The sequence below is a fragment of the Nipponia nippon genome, unplaced genomic scaffold (assembly GCF_047370975.1).
Source record: "Nipponia nippon isolate SJK-2023a ecotype South Korea unplaced genomic scaffold, ASM4737097v1 scaffold_1, whole genome shotgun sequence".
NCBI classification, from domain to species: domain Eukaryota; kingdom Metazoa; phylum Chordata; class Aves; order Pelecaniformes; family Threskiornithidae; genus Nipponia; species Nipponia nippon.
Genome location: NW_028262290.1, coordinates 78,757,726 through 78,774,918, shown reverse-complemented (window position 1 = coordinate 78,774,918; position 17,193 = coordinate 78,757,726). Strand labels below are relative to the sequence as shown.

The 17,193-nt window shown below is 40.5% G+C and overlaps 1 protein-coding gene across 6 annotated transcripts in view; it reads left to right on the top strand.

Moving 5' to 3' along the window:
- SEMA5A (semaphorin 5A) overlaps positions 1–17,193 on the top strand; it is a 354,504-nt gene that overhangs the window by 36,053 nt on the left and 301,258 nt on the right. The window contains exons 2-4 of one of the 6 annotated variants that reach the window (XM_087760495.1): positions 2,068–2,310; positions 2,878–2,977; positions 5,490–5,718. The exons of 4 other annotated variants lie outside the window; for them this stretch is intronic. The gene's annotated coding sequence lies outside the window, so the exon portion shown is untranslated. The remainder of the gene's footprint in view (positions 1–2,067; positions 2,311–2,877; positions 2,978–5,489; positions 5,719–17,193) is intronic. One more of the 6 variants, XM_087760512.1, reaches the window with a different exon arrangement.

The window sequence follows — 17,193 nt, the reverse complement described above, 5'->3', positions numbered from 1 at the left end:
ATGAGCGTTATAGTTTTGACTTCTGTTGCTATAATTATTATTCACTCTTGAGCCAATTGCTGTTGCACCAGATGGCGAAAGTGATCACGCTATGACTCTGCTTTGCCTTGTCTGAAAGTTCTCAGCATCCAACAGTGCCTGCAAAAAATGTAATCCACTGAGCACTTCTGGAGATTTGGCTGCTTTATTGAGGTACTTCAATGACAGCAAATTTCCAAAAATTCTAATTAGATTTTTTTTTTTTTTTATCTGCATGTACTGTATCATATGAACTTGCAGTACAGCTGAGGTTGATCTGTAGATGCGTTATGGAAACTCATGTCAGCTGTTCTGAGTGTACACACATGCACAAGACCTGGCGTTAGTTTCATTAACATATGATACATGCACACACATACACATACTTTTTTTTTCTCTCTGTATTTCATTCTGAATCCAGCAAACATGGAGAAAGTAGAAATTTTATTCTTGGTTGAAATGTGTTATCTTTAAAGTGCATAAATGGATGGACTGCCAAAAAGTTAATTTGATTGTTGTCCAACCTCCTTCCTCAAATAATTGAAAGAAAGAGTCTAGTCATTTTCTTATGTCATGGTTGACTGCAAGAGAGAAGACAAGTTACAGTGCTGCAAACAGTGCTTTAGTACATTGTATCAAAGTCGTGAAACAAACTGGTTCGTTTAAAATTCCATGTAGATTGGTCCTCGGCACATACGGTTACTGGAAGTGTGTTTTAGGAATTCCCGGATTCCATGTGTGTGATGGTGTTTTGGGTTGGGAGATGTGTTTTAGTCTGATGACAAACAAATAGCAATCCCATCTGTATTTGATTATAGCAAGGAAGATGTGGAGGAAACAGTTCTTTGCTCTGGGCTGAAGGGTCAGTCACTTTGAGGTTTTCTTCTTTGCCTACCTTTAGGAGAAGCATAGGCTTCCAGTTCCTTTTTAATGATGATTTTGTACAAAATGTACATCTCTGAGGATGCATCTCTACTTGTAAATTAGTGTGCCCAGGACCACTCTCTCACACTGAAGCCAAACGGCACAAGACATCCTGCGCTGGTACTGTTACACTTTCTAGCCTTCAGAAATGGGACTGCATACGTGGAATGTTTCCTGGATACTGCTGGCTCCTGGAGCACGCGTAGGAGATGTGGGATGAATGATAGCTAGCTCTGATGGAAGCTGTGCTGGGGGTCATTCTGGCAAACATTATGGATAATGAAATTTGTAGTGCCTGGGAATATTTATTGGTAATATTTAATCAGCTTGTGCAGATGTAGCCTTGGTGGCTTCTAACAGCACACATACAGCTAGGTAAAAATGGTCGGGACAAATGATAATTATATTCTGATGGTAATAAAATTGCAAGTTGTACTGATGGCGCTTTCATGTAATTGAGGTGCTACTTGTGGATGAATTAATTTGTGCCCTATGCCAACATTTTAGCTGTCTGGTTTTAGGTCCATTTTTTAATATGTTGTTTTGGTGTGTGCATGTGTGGCATTTGTGCTGTGCCAAATCTTGTAATGGAACTCGGTTCAAGGTGTGACTGAATTCTCTGCCAAATGTTGGTGGTGCCTTTAAATGAAACCATGCTGTAGCCCATAATAACTAGCCAGGAGGTGTACACTGTGTGTTTACACAACCTAATCTTCTGGATGCGTTTCACAGGACTGTTTAACCTATTTGTGTGAAAATTAAAATTCAGCTTATTTTTATTCTTTATTGAAATGCATGAAAAACCGTGATCAAATCTGCAGTGTATCAACTTGGTTATGGCAGGGGGAGCTTCATGGACAAAATATTTTTTATAGCTGCTGTCCCATTAGGAGCCGCAGGGAGGCTGGCCTGGAGGTGCTTGTAAGTTTGTAAATGAGGACTCTCTGCTGGGCTTCTCCTTAACTTGGTGAGGAGAGTGTGAAGCGGCTTTGAGTGTCTGCACCTTTCGAGAATGGGGCGCATAGTAGGTTTTAGAGGGAGAGGCCGGAGATACCCCCTTAGCAGAAGGGGTGATGTAAAAGGAGAGCGGGATGAAGGAGGACTGTTGTGTTTGCCTCCCTACAGCAGCAGGAACAGATGTCGGAACAGAGGTGTACTCACTCGCCCTATTCAGAAGAGCTCAGCTTTTACTCTGCCGAACTGGATATAGCCTCTGTTATCTGTATGCGTTGGTTTTGTTGAAGAACCAGGGAGAAGAAAGTTAATGGTGGCCAGTGCTCGTAGTTGTACTCTGACCCTGCGAGCCACTTTTCAGACTGTCTTCAGAGCTGCTTTGGAACAGTTTCCGCAACAGCATTGTTGATTAAGGTAAAATTGATTAAGGCTTCTATAAAAAAATGTGTGCTGTAGCAAATTTCTCTGCTTAATTGAGCAAAATCCAAGCAGGTATGCATTTTAACCAGTAAATTAATATATTGAATTTTTATATCTCCACTGGGTCTGTCTGAAGGGCGGTCATGGGAACAGAATACTGTCACTAAGCTCTGCCTCCAGGGACCACAGTTGCACATTTTGGAGCTGTCTCCAGGCCACCCTTGCAATCAATATTTACAGTAATTACAAATGAAATGAGGGAGTCTTAAAGTGACAGGTGCGTTTAATAACACATTATAATACCATAGCAATGAATTGAGGATTAATCAAAACTTTTTAAAATGGTGCTGAATTGATTTAGTGATTTGCATTTGGCTTAGTGCTGCATGCCTGTTGACAATAATTTACTTAAAAAATTGCATTGCAATTTCCTCTTAATTGCACATGGTATGCTTCAGGGTGACAGTGAAGATATTAAAATATGAGTAACAGATGTGATGTTTGCTAATGGAGCATCACATCCCATATATTTTCCTCATCCTGTTATTTATTTATCTGCAGATGAAGCCTTTGCCTTTTAAAAAGAGAAAATCCACTTCTTCCTATGAAGTTTCTGTTTTTTTCCAGAAGGCTGAACAGGTCGTCTTTGCTTCATAAATCAGTAAGTGAAGAATAGCCAAGTATAACAGTTATGTTCCATAGCATTATTGTTCCATAGGATTAATAAGTCTCAATCTGGACTTCAGAATTTTAGATGTGCAACACAGTGTTTGGGGTCTGAGCTAAAGATGCCTGCAGGTAATAAATGCTTTTGCATTCATGTCAGTGGACTCTGTAGGAAATCCTTTTATAGGATTCTGCCATGGAAATTCTTCATGTATTCTGCCATGGATTCCAGATATGGCCAGGTAAACTTGCTCTTGTCCTAGGTTAACTCTAGGGAAATTCTGTTTCCACAGGCACAATTCTTCTTATATTGACCAGGAATGACAGCGTGTGCAGACCTATATGTTCTGTATCCTGACTTCTTACATTGCTGCTGAGACCCTTGCTCTGCCTCCTCTTAACTGCTCCTTGCAGACGCTGTCTCTTCTGTGCCATGGGATGATACAGCACCTGAAGGAAGCCAGACTTCTTGAGGTTTCTCTAAGAGCAGATACTAATTTTGGAGATCCAGTGATGGGGAGGTACTAAGCATGCTTCCCGGGTACTTCTTTTGCAGCCTCTTACCCTTTCCCTCCAGAAGAGTGATGTCTTGGTTAAAGACTTGGAAGAAATTGTTTCTTTAACTCATTGCTAAGTCAACTTGAATTAGATTTCTTCTAAGACAAATTGCATGTCTTTGCTCAGGAGTAAGTATGACAAACTTGAGATTTTGAAGGTTTTTTTTCCCCCGTTTATTTAAGTAAAGGAAGGAAAAAAACAAAGCCCAACACCCCTCCCAACCAACCATTAGAAATGTATTAAAAATGCACATCATTTTTCTACAAGTAACTGTTGCCTGTGCATTTATTTCTTTGCTCACCTGTCAGAAAGTTTGAAACAAAACTGTTTAATAAAACTTTGCTATGAGACAAAATGGCTTTGATGAAAGCATAGGAAATTTAAGCCCCTTTAGTTTCAGTTTCCTCTTAGTTTTCTCCATAGGTCTATTGAGAATGAAAGTGTCCTCTAAGCTGTATATCTAATCTTGTTGTGATGCAATAATATCTTTAAAGTCCTTTTCTTATTCTAATATAGCAGTTGTCTTTATCATTTCTGCTGATACTTAGAACGGCAGCCCAGTATATTCCATTGGTGAGAAGCTGGTGTTCTTTTTGTGAGAAGTAATCTCAATCTGTCACAGACCAACTTCATGGTCCATGTAATTTCTCGTGAAGAATACATATTTTAAATATTTTTAATAGCTTAATTTAGCTGTTTCTGTGTGTTTCCATAGAGGCAGAATGTAGCTTTCTGAATAGTTTTTTTTCCACAGAGAAATGCTGCAAAGTATTGTGCTCTCTTTTGTGAATCATTCTGTTTAATTCCTATTAATTTCAAAGACATCATCCTAGTTTTCTATTTCCTTCCAAGTTTTACTGCTCAAATTATCATAACGTAACCAATTTCTTTACCAAACCTTAATGCTCCCTTATGATTCTGCACAATACATATTGCATGAAGTAAGGGTAGAGTGAATATATACCAGCAGGTACTAGAAAAATCACTTTATGCAATAGCTGTCTGGGAAACTTTAACCGAAAAGACAGTTGCTACCCCTGACAATGGAAAATAACGAGGTGGTACTTTGCAGTGATCTTCCACATAATCCTACCTGAGGTGGATAGGGGCACTCTATGCTGAGACTAATATCCTGGCTCAGGATAGTCCGGTGTAATCACAGATTAATTACTGGGGACCCCTCCCCACCTGTTGTAGACCAAATTAATGTGATAGTTGCCGGCGTTGAGCAGATGCATAGGATCATATGAGTTACTTCCACTCCTGGTCTTCGTGAGTGTTAGGGCAGCTCAGGCTTGGTGCCTGGGTATCCATAGTTGCTAGTACATAACTAGGTATGGTCTGGAAAGCACAGTGTATCTATGGGATCATGCTGACCAACTTCATTGTGTTTGATGGGATGCAACACAAGTGATAGGACAGGCTGACGTTTAATATCAGCTTTAGCTACCTGCATGACCTCTGTCTGCCCTATGTACCCTAAGACTGATAAAGTTGTGCAGAAAGATGGGAAGGTTGTGATTTGTTACCAACAGATATTTTTCTAGGAAAAGCCTTTAGAGCATTAAAATGGAACCTAAGCTCTTTGAGTTTCTCTGGCTTGTGTTACAGTTTTGCAGTATCGATACAGTGTAACACGGAGTATAACCTCCCAGGGCAGGCTGTGGAGTCTCCATCCTTGGAGATATTAGAAAGCCAGCAAGCAGTCCTGGGCAACTGGCTCTAGGTGACCTTGCTTGCACAGTGGGGCTGGACCAGATGACCTCCAGAGGTCCCTTCTAACCTCAGCCTTTCTGTGATCCTGTGATATCTTTGCAAGTGTAGTTGCCTCTTAAGTAGAAGGGGTAAAGTTGCTATACTGGTAAAGCACTCTTAATGTGGACGTGACCTGTAATAACTTTGCTCATGGTATGCTATACTGTACCTTTTTTGTCTGTATTGCATTGCAGTAGCTGCTTTCTCCCGGCAAGGATTTAGGCACCATCCATCAAGTTCCTGGAATGCGTAGAGGACTGTTTCCTCTTACAAATGTTAGATGTGCCGACCAGGAAGGAGGCACTACTGGACCTGCTATTCACAAACCAAGGAAACCTGCTTTGTAATATCTCAGTCAGTAACAACCTTGGCTGCAGTGATCACAATATTGTGGAGCTCGGGATCCGGCTGAGCATGCTGAAGGTTAGCACCGAGACAAAGGTTCTAGATTTTAGAAGACCAAACTTCAGCTCGCTCAGAGCTCGGTTGGGAGGGATTCTGTGGGAAGCTTCCATGGAGGATAAAGGAGCCCAGTGAGTGCTGGGAGTTCTTGACCCCTACAAATTGATGGGCCCTGATGCCATCCACCTGAGGGTGTTGAGAGAGCTGGCTGATGTCATTGCAGGGCCACTCTATAATTTTTGAGAAGTTGTGGAGATCGGGAGATGTCCCAGAGGACTGGAGGAAGGCAAATGTTACCCCTATCTACAAGAAGAGCTCAAGGGAGGATCCGAGTAATTATAGGCCCATCAGTCTTACTTCAATCCCCGGCAAAGTCATGGAACGGATCCTCCTGGGGGCTATCACAAGTCAAATGAAGCACGTGATTGGGGAAAGCCAACACGGCTTCACAGAAGGCAGATCGTGCCTGACAAATCTGGTGGCCTTCTATGATAAAGTGACCTGCTCGGTTGACATGGGGTGAGCGGTCGACGTTGTCTACTTGGAGTTCTCCGAGGCCTTCAATATGGTTCCCCACGGCCTCCTCCTGGAGAAAACTGATGGGTTATGGCCTGGAAAAGTGGTCTGTGCAGCGGCTGAGGAATTGGCTGACGGGCCGCACCCAAAGGGTGGTGGTAAATAGCTCTTTTTCAAACTGGCAACCTGTCACAAGTGGGGTCACCCAGGGATCGATATTGGGCCCAACGCTATTCAATATCTTTGTAAGTGATCTGGATAACGGGATCAAGTGTAGCCTGATGAAATTCGCAGATGACACCAAACTGAGTGGGGAAGTGGACAGTCTGGAAGGGAGAGCCACCCTGCAGGAAGACCTGAATAGGCTGGAAGAGTGGGCTAACAAGAACCTTATGAAGTTTAACAAAGACAAGTGTAAGGTCTTGCACCTGGGAAAACCTAATCCAGGAGTGCAGCTCAGACTGGGATCCACCTGGCTAGAGAGCAGCTCTGGGTTGCATCAAAAAGGGCATCACCAGCAGAGGTAAAGAAGTCATTATCCCACTCTACTCAGCGCTTGTCAGGCCACACCTGGAATACTGTGTACAGTTCTGGTCCCCGTTATACAAAAAGGATGTGGACAGGCTGGAGGGGGTCCAGAGAAGGGCCACCAAGATGATCAAGGGCCTGGGAAGCCTGCCATATGAGGATAGGGTATGCCGTATGAGAGAGTTGGGTTTGTTCAGGCTTGAGAAAAGGAGGCTTAGAGGTGATCTCATCACCATGTACCAGTACTTAAAGGGGAGCTACAAAGAAGATGGAGACTCCCTTTTTACAAGGAGTCACATGGTGAGGACAAGTTATGCCCAGGGAGATTCCGATTGGACATGAGAAGTAAATTTTCACAATGAGAACAGTCAGTCATTGGAATAATCTCCCCAGGGAAGTGGTTGACTCCACTACGCTGAACACGTTTAAGACTCAGCTGGACGTGGTGCTGGGCCATCTCGTCTAGACTGTGCTAGAAAGGTTGGACCAGATGATCCTTGAGGTCCCTTCCAACCTGGTATTCTATGATTCTGTGATTCACAGAACAAGGATACTGTATGGTATATTCTGGTATATACTGTATGCATTTTTGTTGTCCGTACATTCACTGAGCTGAGATTTAACACAGATTGTTGTACTGACAGTCTGGAATTTTTGTGATCACTGAGATCCAAGACAGCTTAAAAAAATAAAAATACAAAGGTGTCTACAGGTGAGAAACATTGAGGAATTCTTATTCTGTGTGCATTTATTGTACTTTTGATGGTGGAAAAAGTATTTCTGAATTTATTTTTTTTTTCAGCTGTGGCAAGTGTAATCCATTAATGTGAAAAGCAGTAGCTTTTATTTATAGCTGTTAATACTGTTCTAAAAACAAGCTTGCTAGCTTCTGTCAAAATAAAAGAACAGAAATATCTGTTTAGTAGTTTTCATTTTGACAAATCAACAAATTTTGACTTAATTGAAATGCTTTTCAGCCCTATCCTCCTGCATAGGATAAACTTCAGTAGCCAGGCCTTGCCAAAATGAACTGTTGCTAGTTCTTGCCTTTTGTAGTCCTTAAGGTCCTAAGTAAAGTTGGTCTTAAACTGGCCAGCTTTTTTTGGAAATGAACAATGAAAATAAAACTGTATAGGTAGTAGTTACAATGAGACCTTAAAATAGAGTTTATTGTAAAAGCAAACTGTCCTTGACAGTCCAGCTGCTTTTCTCATAAAACCTTTCACAGACTTCTCTGGGTGTGGGGGATGAATGAGTTGTGAATGTTTCATGTTCGTGTCCTTGATGCCTGGCTGGGTGTAATACTGTCCGGAAGAATAATGAGAAGGGCCACAATGCTTCCTCCCCACTCCTGACCCCTCTTTAGCCTGCCAGTGCAGGGGCGAGCCACATCTGCAAATTGTATCCGACTGGTAAATGACTCCAGGGCAGATGGCAAGGAGGTGCAAGGAAGGGACCTGACTGCAGTCACTTCCTAGGTGCTTTTTCTTTGATTGTGATGCCTGTTGCCTTGTTTCTGTAATCAGCCTGTGCTTTGTGCTGCATAAAACATTCACGTGCCTGTTGTTTTACGGACTGGTCTGTTCAGTGCTGTCTCATGTCATCATAAGCATGGAGCTCGGTGCTGAGCAAGGGACTTGTGTAGCCACTCAAAAGCATTGTGTGACTGTGCAATATACACAGAGACAGGAGAAAAGCTTATTTTGTCTTCTTTTAGGACGTCCAAGAATTGTTTGTCTAGCTGGCTTTAAAGAAAATAGTTTTCTAATGGAAAAATAGTTTTCTAATGTTCAGTCCAAATTACTGTGGATTTATGAGTTTCATAGATAAGTTTTTTGTTTGTTTTTTTTTTAAATTCATCAGAAGTGAAACTGAACTCTCAATTGTGTCATGCACTTCAATACTAATGTGTATAGCACTTGTATTCACATATTCACAAAATAAAGACACCTAAATTAACTGTTAAAACCTGATTTGGAAGAAGTCTTGGTTATGAAATGCTATGCTAACCACACAGTCATTTCACTGTCTTTGTAAATCAAGAACCAATACTGGTTGTCATCTTCTAGAATACAATCAATGTGTGTGTTTTTCTTCATACTTGCTTAACTATTTACTTACGCATTCTTATCATACAAAGAAAAAAGCAAAAACTTAAGTCATCATTGCGCAACTGGGTAGTCAAAATAGGACTTCATTCATTTTCAAATATGAATATGTTTTCTAATCTTCTACATGTTTTTATAAAAGAAAAACCCATTGAAATGAATAAAGTAATTTTTGAGGGAAAAGGGAAAAAAAAAAGTTTTCAATCACCCAAGTCCTTTTATACGAATGTCACTTTCATTGACTTTTTTCTAACTCTGTGTGTCAAAAATTGCCTTTTAACACAAAAGTAATCTTATTTTGTGGCCTTCAAGGTGAAAACTGTTTGTAATAGTGAACTATTAAAAAACCAAGGAGCATAGGAGTTGGGAATGGGAATGTGACTGTATAATAGTGTACTGAGGTAATATTTTGTTGATGAAATGAATAAAGAAATACTTGATTGGATATGGCTGATTAACAAGACGAATCTGGCGTATCTAGTAGTGTGTGCTTGGAGCAGGAAGATTTTGAGGTTTTACCCCTTTTTTGTTTGTGCTTCATAGAGAAGCTATTTTAACCGCCTAAATATGCAAAATACCTCAAAATTACAATTGTGTCATATTATGTTCAAAGTAGTAACATGTGCATTCTTCCTGACTTTATAGGGCTAAAAAGTAGAAAAGGTTGAGCTCAAGACTTTTCGTGAAGCATGTTAGTGAAATGGATTAAAAGATCGATAATTTAGAAATAACCAAAATGGCCCTCTTTGTATAAAGGTTTAGCATTTTCTTCTGCATATTTATTATTCATTATTAATTGTTAACTTACACTTTGAAAGCACAGGCAGACTTTTATCTTGAGGGTTTGTGAATCAAGGAATATGAATATACGTTTTCAAAAAAATATAAAATAAACAAAAAGAATTAAGGCAAATGTTCAGAGAGAGGCTGAGTAATCAAATTTGGCTTCAATTTTGTTATTACTGTCTCAGGACCTGTGGCATAGCTCCTTTACGTAACAAATTATTCTGTCTAATCTGTTTAAGTTTTATGTCTTCTCTAATCATAATATTTGAGCACTAGTGGATAAGCACTTGCTAATAAAATCAAAATAGTTGTAAAGATGGCTCTCAGTAATAGCTTTAGTCATAGTTCAGTAATAGCGAAGTCACGCTGAGGTGCCAAATACTAGTTCTGTAGGTACAAAGTCTTGCGTAGGACTGCGCTGTAACGGCCAAGTGTGACTGACATGCACACAGATTTTCCCAGGCTAGTTTTCATATATCTATTTCAGGGGCTGATAGGTTGGAAACACTGGTGACTTGAGCTTCACCCCTAGTTTAGGTTTGTAGGGACGTGATCAGGTTCATGCCTGCCCTGCTATTGATAGTGATGCTAACCAACGTAGAGCTAAATTGGTATGTCTGCAGCATAGATGAACTCTGAAAAGAAAATTCAGTGAAATGCTGCCCTAATCAAGTTGACCAGGGGTTTCCACTGGCAAATGGTTTGCAGCAGTATATGAGAAGTAGAAAGGAGCGTTTTTTCCTGACCTATCTACAAGAAGTTCCACAGTAACTGTAGCCACAGAATTGTGTGGGCATTTCCTTCTGTAAACAAGCCCTGCCCTCTGTTTGAAGAGGATAAGTGTGCAGCCTTTTGCTATGTTACTGAGACATTGGCCATAGCATGTTGCAGATAAGGAACTCTGTTTATCCCACATCTTACATTTACCTTGTGAGTTTCGAGTCCTTTACAGCTTAATTTGTGGGTATTTAGCTAATGAGGAATGGCAGCATTTGGTTTATAATTCAAACTGAAGTGATTTCTCTACTGCTTGTTAATTGTGTATGTTTACGTAAGGAGACCAGAAAGGTAATGTTGACAGGAGCTTGGAATAATTTCACTATACCCAGGGTCATAGGTGGTGAAGGTACAATAAGATTAGGAGGACTGAGGCAATGATTAAAAGAGTTCACCTTAAAAAAAAAAATTGAAGGAGCTTGTCTTATAGAATGGGTTAAACTTTTAGGCTCCCAACTGGTGACATTTTGTGTCTAAACTAGTATTCTGTTTCACTGAACATAAACATTTATTCTTTTCCCGGTGCACAAAATACTTGTGTGCCCGCTCTGTGGCTCATGGGAAAGTGATTTGACCAGAAACTTGTAGTTTGCCCAACACTTATCTGAAGAAACAAGAACATCTTTCAACATTACTCATTTTGAGGAAATTTAATGAGAAAAGTAGGAAAATATTTCTGAAAACTTGTATTTGAAGTCATGTTGAATTTTCTGTATGAAAAAAATCCACCATAGACTTGGCACACACAGACACGAATATTTTAAGTTTCTGTTTTGATTCTACTTAATGCATATTTCCCAATTGCCAAAGTATTTTTTGCTTTCCAGTTTCCTCTAAGGGCATGAGTATTCTTTTAATCATGAGCTGGCTGCTCGTGTCATTCCCTAAAACACTTGCTCAGCTGCTTCCTAACTCAGGATCAATAACTTCATAGATAATTAAACTAACCACCTCCTAAAGATAGATGTCATCTTCTATATACTTTATACTCCCACCCTTCCACTCATCCTTTTTGACAGCCTCTGCTTATGCTAATCTGCCAAGTTGAATATTAACATATCAGTGCCAGAATGCCTGGCCTTAGCCAGTGAATGATCCTGTGCAAACAGCTGCACAACAGGCATTGTAACTTCATAGCTTGAAACGCAGGGACATATTTATTTATCCTAAATATAACTAACAGCAACAGAAATGCATTTTTAAAAAATTACACTTAAATATCAGCCCAGCTGTTGTTATGATAGTTTGCCTGAAATTATTGTTTCAAAAGTTCTGAAATATTTTTGAGACTTTAAGACCAGCATACACTGATGATATTTTTTTTACCTTTGGATACAATATTGAACTTGTGATTTATCTTAAAGCACAACTAGATGACTGCCACAAATGCATAACCTTGAACAGCTAAACTGATCTAATTTTATAATACTTGTTACAAAACATGACATTGTTCTGCAGCAAAAGACATTAAGCTGGTGTAAAAGATGCAGTCTTCACCTAGAAAAAAATGTGCATTCATGGTTTAATGGTTTTGATCGAATTCAGCACAGTTAGTGTAATTGTTAAATATACTTGTAATTCTTCCTGAATTGTGTTTTCAGCTTCCCTGGAATAAGTCATATTTTGTGTATAGATACTTCCAGTGGAAGATAAAGGAGATACACTCCTTCTTAAGGCAATTCCTGTGTTCTTTGTTTTTTTACTTCACAAAGTTTAACTTTGTTGTCTCATGTTGCCTCAAACAAATGTCCAGATTCAGACTTTCTCTGTTAAAGATTTAGAGATGTTAAGAACAGGGATTAGACAAATCTCTAAAGAGGTCATCTATAAAATACATATTGCTGGCCTTTTGGTTATGTTTTGGAAGAGTATACATATTAACATCTATATTTATAAGGTTAGGAAAGACCTTTTGCCAGATCAAAGAAAGTTTGATGTGCAAAACCCAGTGATGTGACTTGGTGGGGGGAAAAAACATTTCTGTTTTTCAGTGTGAAAACTCTCTACTTTCAGTCAGTGATTGCTAATCAGTGACATTTCATTTTTGTATAACTTGCTGTGATGCCTAAGATTGCTGGGGGAAAAAATTGCATAAGGTTGAGATTATTCTTAAAAGGCATTTATGCACTTATAATTTTGTATCCTTACATAGGGAAGATTGCTGCTTCTCAAGTTCCCTGAAAGAGTAGGCTTTTATCAGTGAAGCTACAAGTTTGTTTACTGTTTGTAAAAAATGGGACACTGGTAGGATAATACTTTCAAAGGTCAGTATCTCTCCTGGAAGAAATCCTTCTTGGCTTCTCTGTAAAAACTCTCTTTTAAAACAAAACAGAATGATTAATATATGGCCATGATGAAAGACCTGGTAGCTCTTGAGTTCTTGTCTTAGAAGGCAAAATGACCAGTGAGTCTGAGTATAAATTAACAAGAAATTATGATTTCGAAAATAGTAGGAACGTATTTTTGATAAAGTCAGTGTGTGTCTTGATATGTGTAGACAAGTTAGTATTTTTTTATGTAGCTGTCCCAAAAAGACATTCAAGAATGAATCACAAAATAAAAAGGAAAACATGTTTAAAATGTTTAATAACTGCATTCCCATTTGTCTACTGCATCTTTTTTAGTAGTGGGACCCTTTTTAATATTGCAGAATACTGAAACGGATACAAAACTAATTTGTATAAATTTCCCTATGAATAGATATTAGAACATTAAAATGTAATGTGAATATTATTATATAATAATCGTATGGTTGTGGGGAACTCTTTTATTTTACCCAATTAAGTTTAAATCTTAATACAGTCATTTGGACCTAAGATCATGGTGGGGGCTGGGGGAGTGGGTTGCAGGGGAAGGGAATCAGTTTTCTCTGTAGCAGCTACCCTGGTTTGCTCATTCCTAATGCATTTTTCTGCCCTCTCAGGTTCCTGGAAAATTATGCTTTAGTAAAATGTTAGTAACATAGTAACTTTTTAGACACCTTCTTGCTTAAAGTACTAAACTGTTGGCACTATCCTAATGGATTTAATTGAAACAATTGAGAAGTTTCTAATTAGTAAGCAACTTTAATGCAAGTGCTGGCAGGTTTTTAATAAACTTGTAAGTAATATGCAATACAATATTCTTGTGATTCTCAATATCATGCATATTAAAGGAAAACAATATTAAATAAAAATCAAATTAATAACTTAAAATCTTTTTTGTATATTGTATTAATAAAATTACTAGATAGCTACTGAGTGCCTGTGTTATAACCCTGCCATTACTCTACCAATACCTGCTTGTGGCAAATTATGTGCAGACAAAGAGTTTTTTCCTGAGACTACTGTGTTTCAGCATGTCTCAGGTTGGCTCTTGCTGCTGACACCTCTCCAAAACAGCTGCTGCTGTCTTCTGATCCACCTTCTCCCACCTTGGCTGGCTTAGTGGGCTGGTCTCCCTTCCCTTGCCTATAGCCTTGCTGCTGTGCAATGTGCACCCCAAAATAATTTGCTTAGCAGACTTTATTGGCATGGTGGTCCACTGCATTCTTCATCTTGCATTTAAATTTGACACAGTTTTATTCTGAAAACCCCAGCATACTGGTATGACCAGCAGTAGCAGTTGCAGCAGTTAAGTCCAACTGAAGGTAGCCCTAGGGCTAGAGCAGAATTGCTACACTTGATGAATCAAGAAGTGGAGGGGAAAAACGTGACTGGTGGTATCTTTTTTTTCTCCTCCATTTTTCCTTGCCCCTTATTTTTTGACCTCACTTAAGCCAGTGATTTTCGTATAGACTTCTGTGACAGCACATACATTAGATTAAGCATTTAAATAGTACAATAAATTGCAATCTAATATGAGCTGCCTAGCTCACCCTTTTCTAGTATGTAGGCTCTATGCGGGAGTTTGGTGTTTCCTCTGTTCACTATTTTAAAACCTCATCAGCTGTTGCTTTCTCCATAGTGAGTAGTTCCAACTGTTTATATATAATGTATACATATTTTTCCCCCTTTCGGTCTTTGTAGCATTCAAGTGGTGATAGCTAAAGTGCTTTATTGTCCCCTTATTGTGGATGAACTGCTTCTTTAAGGAGTTAATTTAACCCGTTTGGACATGTAAATGATAGTGTAACATTTTTCAGTTACTCAATACCTTTGTCCATGAAGTCTCCTTTGCTAATGGAAATAGTTTCCTTAGTAATGGAGAAACTGAAGAGAACTATTATTACTGAGATGATGATGGTTCAGGCTAGTAAAAGTCAATTTAGTTGAAAATGTAGTGCCACTGAAATATCTGGCTTAAGACTCAACTATTCTTTTGGGTGGGGGAATTTTAGCTTACCCTCTTCTATCAGAAACGATGGGTGGGTCTCAGCATTTCCACTCTCCCTTTCTGCACTGGGCAGCAGATGTTCCTGCATTGAAGAGGGTCAACAGCATGTTAACAATTCCCCAAATTTTTTTGGCAGCTAAGTACTATCACTTCATATTGGGTCACTGGAGAAGGCTTCTAGGAGCCTTCTGGGAGTTTATTACTAGTTTGGGAATCCTTTTGGGACAGCTGATTTGTCAGAGGGCATGTTTGCCTGTAACAGAAATTGAAGGAGTCTTTTATTGAAATCAAAGCCTGATTTCATTTGAAATTGATAGTAATTATGACACTGGATGCTGGATATTGATAGTGGTAGGGTATGAGATCTTAAAATGCAACAGGGAAGGGAAACAATATTGCTGTTTGATTAAAAAAACCCAACTATTTTTAAATAAAATACTCTTCCAAAAATATGGAAGGTAGGCTGCAAACAAAGGGCCTATTTGTTTGAGATCTAATGAGTTTAAAATACTTGCAGATGTTATATGTGACCTTGAGTCTCTGACTTATTTTTGCACTTTTATAGCTGCACTATTTCTAAAAAGAACACGGAATTTTTATTTTTTTTTAAGTGTGTAACATTTGGATTTGTCCTTTAAAAGCCACCACTCTTTGCAGCATCATTTGCCAAAACTCTGAGAGCTTAAATCAACACAGAAACCTGAAATTATGTTCTCGTTTGATAATTTGACACTGCACCTGTGTGTCTGCCTTTGCATTAAATATGGGTGGTGAAACACAAGGGTGTACAGCAACATTTGAGTCTTGTAGTGTGCTCGCAGCATTGGTTTCAGCTGGTCTAAGGGTATTTCCCATGGATGTGTGGTGAGTTGACCTTGGCTGGCTGCCAGCTGCCCACCCAGCCGCACTCTCCTGCCCCAGCGGGGTCCCTCCCGGGGCTGCAGGGGAATCTCTGCCGGGGCGCCTGGAGCCCCTCCTCCCGCTCTCCCCTCGGGGCTCGCAGGGCTGTTTCTCACCCTGCTGCCCTCAGCCCCGGCTGCCGGGCAGCGTTTGCCCTTCCTCACCCAGGCTTTCCCTGAGGCGCCCACTCGTGGCTGAGGGGCTCAGCTGTGCCCAGCGCTGGGGCTGCTGGAGCTGGCTGGAACCGGCTGTGCCTCGCATGGGGCAGCCCTGGTCGCTCCTCACAGGGGCCGCCCTTGCAGGCCTTGCTGCTACCAACACCGTGACACCTGCACCAGGTACAACATGCACCGGCCTTCTGTCACTGACGGGGGAGGGCTTCATCTCTGTCCTGCAATGCCTCCTGCTGCCAGCTGTGTGGCCCCGGCCTTCTCTTGCGCTGCCTGTATTACTACACTGTTGGTAAGTCACTTCAACTCGCTGTAATGGCAACTTGCCGAACAACCGCACTGGTACAAAAGCAGCGGGGTAAGAGGAGCTGTTGTGCCAGCGTGCTGTGTCTTCTTGGGTTGTACTTGACAAGCGGCAGTGGTCTGCACTGATGCCAACAGACATTGTCCCTAGTGGCTTTTTTATTCATCTCCAGAACCAGGGAAGACCAGAAACAGAAGGACTGGTTTTCGGCTGGATTAGTCCCTGATCTGACTGACCTCTCAGCTTTGTGAGTGATGGCGCCCGCGCGGGCCGGGGGACCTTGCCCCAGCCAGTGGCAGCTCAGAATGGGAGCGTTCCCGCCTGCGGCAAGGGTGCTCCCACAGGCCCAGCTGGGGCCGGGCGGGCTTGCTTCCCAAGGGTGTTGGTCCCTCCATAATCACATGTGAGGTGACTGTTGTCAAATTATGAAACTTTACACCTAGAGGATCTCCGTGCATGAATTTTGAGTCTTGTTCTACCTGCGTTGCTAGAGTTGGCAGTAATTTTTGTACAGTGCATGGTGGTGCTGAGCTGCTCCTGAAGGTGTTGCAGGCACTTGAACATTTCTCCACTGAAGTCTAGATTCTGAATTTCTAAATAGGCCTCCTGGAAGACCAGAAGACTTCACAAACGTAGTTAAAGGGGTTGATCCTGTTTATCTTGCAGAGATAATGCTGGGTTAGGACTTTAAAGAATGCTTGTCACTATCAGGCTGTGTGCTTGCATGGATGTAATCTTTTGTTTGCGTGTGTTTGGCCAGAAAGCATATCCCAGTTGTCACTACAATGTGTTACTCTGTTATAAGCACATAATTATTTTAGAACTGAATGTAAGGTTCGCGTTGCATTTTAATCAAGGGGACATGCAAATATCTCCTTGTGGTTGCAGTGTGAATTATGCACAGGCACCCATATAGATGCTTTTCTTCTTTCTACATCCATTAGTCCAGATTGCCATTAACATGAACAGAAGCTCAGCTGAGATCTGCTTTGGAGGGGGTTCAGTTTTGGAAGGAGAGCACAACACCACAGTGGCAATGCTTTTCTTTCTTTGCCCACTGGCCAGATTGTTTTTATCTTTCGTCACTGGATCA